Raw genomic sequence first — 2,500 nt, 5'->3', positions numbered from 1 at the left:
TGACTAAGGAAAATTTCAGTGACTAGACGAGTGAAAATAGCATTGACGAATGAAAATCTCAGTGACTTGACTAAGGAAAATTTCAGTGACGCTAATAAAAATTTTAGTGGCTTGACTAATGAAAATTTCAGTGACTAGACGAATGAAAATAGCAGTGACTGACTAATGAAAATAGCAGTGACGCTAATAAAAATTTTAGTGCCTTGACGAATTAAAATTTTCAGTGACTTAAAGAGTCTGTGAATAAATAATAGTCTGTGACTGACTAAAAAGTCTGTGGATAAATTTTCAGTGACTAGACGACTGAAAAAGTCTGCGAATAATTTATGACAAAGTCTGTGGAAAATTTTAAAAAGTGACTTGACGAATGAATATATCTGTGACTGACTAATGAAAATTTCAGTGACGCTAATAAAAATCTTTAGTGATTTGACTCATGAAAATTTCAGTGACTTGGCGAATGAAAATATCTGTGACTGACTAAGGAAAATCTCAGTGACTAGACGAGTGAAAATAGCATTGACTGACTAATGAAAATAGCAGTGACTGACTAAGGAAAATCTCAGTGACAAGACGAATGAAAATCTCAGTGACTGGTCAGGCATGGATATAGCCCACTAAAATATTTAAAAGTCTGTGAATAAATACTGATTTAAAAATTTCTACAACAGAAAAGAAAATTTCTGACTTTGTGACCAAAATGTCCATGCCTATCCTCCTGTGAAAATTTCAATGGCTGATTAGCAAAAGAAGAAGAAGAAGAAGAAGAAGAAGAAGAAGAAGAAGAAGAAGAAGAAGAAGAAGAAGAAGAAGAAGAAGAAGAAGAAGAAGAAAAAGAAGAAGAAGAAGAAGAAGAAAAAAAAAATCTGTAACAGACTTACAATGAAATATTCTGTGCCTCACCAACTACAATCCTCCAGTGACTTGTTCAGTTAAGAGAAGAACACGAGATGGAACGAAACACCTCACTATAACCAGCTCATTCTTGGAACCAAAATGAAGCCCGAGAAATTCGCTACGTGACAAGACAATAAAAAAAAAAAAACTTCCTATCACTATGAAATCTCCGTGGCGTAAACATCTCATTCCGAAATACGAAAATCTGAAACATCACAAATAAATCCAACAACATACATATATATATACCCGAAAGAAAATCCAAAACTAAAAAAAAAAAGAGTTTTTACCAAGAACTTGCACATCCCAGGAAGGATGTGTACAGAAAAGGGTCTCCTGAGAAGCTGCCTGACGTAAGCACGCGAGGAAAAGCCGAGAAAGTAAACTAAATGTAAAAAAAAAGAAAAAAAAATGTATTTAAGACAAGATTTTCGGATGTATGGTGCAACTAAAACATGCGCACAGACACACAGACACACAGACACACACACACACACACACACACACACACACACCACGATTAAAAAAAAAGAAAAACACACTAAACACAAACACAATAAATCGAGTACTAAAATAAACCGATCCCAACACACAAAAAACAAACGAACGAGATTCCTTTTCCCGACACCCAAGCCAGCGGAGACAACAACCCCGATATTTTCATCAAGCCAAATCAAGCCAAGCCAGCGGCAGACAACAAACCAGGCCATGTTTATCAAGCGAAATGAGCGAGTTACAAGAAATCATTCCATTTTCATCAAGCCAAATCAAGCCAAAACAGCGGGGGACAACAAACCAGGCCATGATTATCAAGCGAAATCAAGTCAAGCGAGCGAGTTACAAGAAACCATTCCATGTTTACCCAGCGAAATCAAGCCAAGCCAAACGAGAAATGATACACCCCGATATTTCAATCAAGCCAAGCCAGCGGGAAACAACAAACCATTCCATGTTTATCAAGCGAAGTCAAGCCAAGCCAGCGGGTGACAAAAACCAGGCCATGATTATCAAGCGAAATCAAGCCAAGTGAGCGAGTTACAAGAAACCATTCCATGTTTACCAAGCCAAATCAAGCCAAGCCAGCGGGAGACCAGAAACCAAGCCATGTTTATCAAGCGAAATCAAGTCAAGCGAGCGAGTTACAAGAAGCCATTCCATGTATACCAAGCGAAATCAAGCCAAGCCAAACGAGAAATGATACACCCCGATATTTCAATCAAGCCAAGCCAGCGGGAGACAACAAACCAGGCCATGTTTACCAAGCCAAATCAAGCCAAGCGAGCGAGTTACAAGAAACCCGGCCATATTTACCAAGCCAAGCCAAGCCAAGAGAGAAATAATAAACCCCGATATTTCAACCAAGCCAAGCCAGCGGGAAACAACAAATCAGGCCATATTTACCAAGCCAAATCAAGCCAAGCGAGTGGGTTACAAAAAACAATTCCATGTTTACCAAGCGAAATCAAGCCAAGCCAAACGAGAAACAATAAACCCCGATATTCTCACCAAGCCAAATCAAGCCAAATCAAGCCAAGAGCAGCGGCTGACGAGACACAAAGCAAGTGACGCAACGAAGCCACTTAGCAAGGTGCAACTTATCATC

At 39.0% G+C, this 2,500-nt stretch overlaps 2 protein-coding genes across 4 annotated transcripts in view; one reads left to right on the top strand and one right to left on the bottom strand.

Annotated features, from left to right (window-relative positions):
* Positions 1–2,500, bottom strand: part of LOC113814166 (transcription initiation factor TFIID subunit 10) — a 68,528-nt gene that overhangs the window by 51,231 nt on the left and 14,797 nt on the right. The gene's annotated exons all lie outside the window — the stretch shown is intronic.
* Positions 1–2,500, top strand: part of Clic (chloride intracellular channel protein 5) — a 44,687-nt gene that overhangs the window by 32,659 nt on the left and 9,528 nt on the right. The gene's annotated exons all lie outside the window — the stretch shown is intronic.

This window comes from Penaeus vannamei, chromosome 36 (genome assembly GCF_042767895.1).
Source record: "Penaeus vannamei isolate JL-2024 chromosome 36, ASM4276789v1, whole genome shotgun sequence".
In the NCBI taxonomy this organism is placed as follows: Eukaryota; Metazoa; Arthropoda; class Malacostraca; order Decapoda; family Penaeidae; genus Penaeus; species Penaeus vannamei.
Note: the sequence above shows the minus strand (reverse complement) of the source record. Positions and strands in the feature narration are given on the sequence as shown.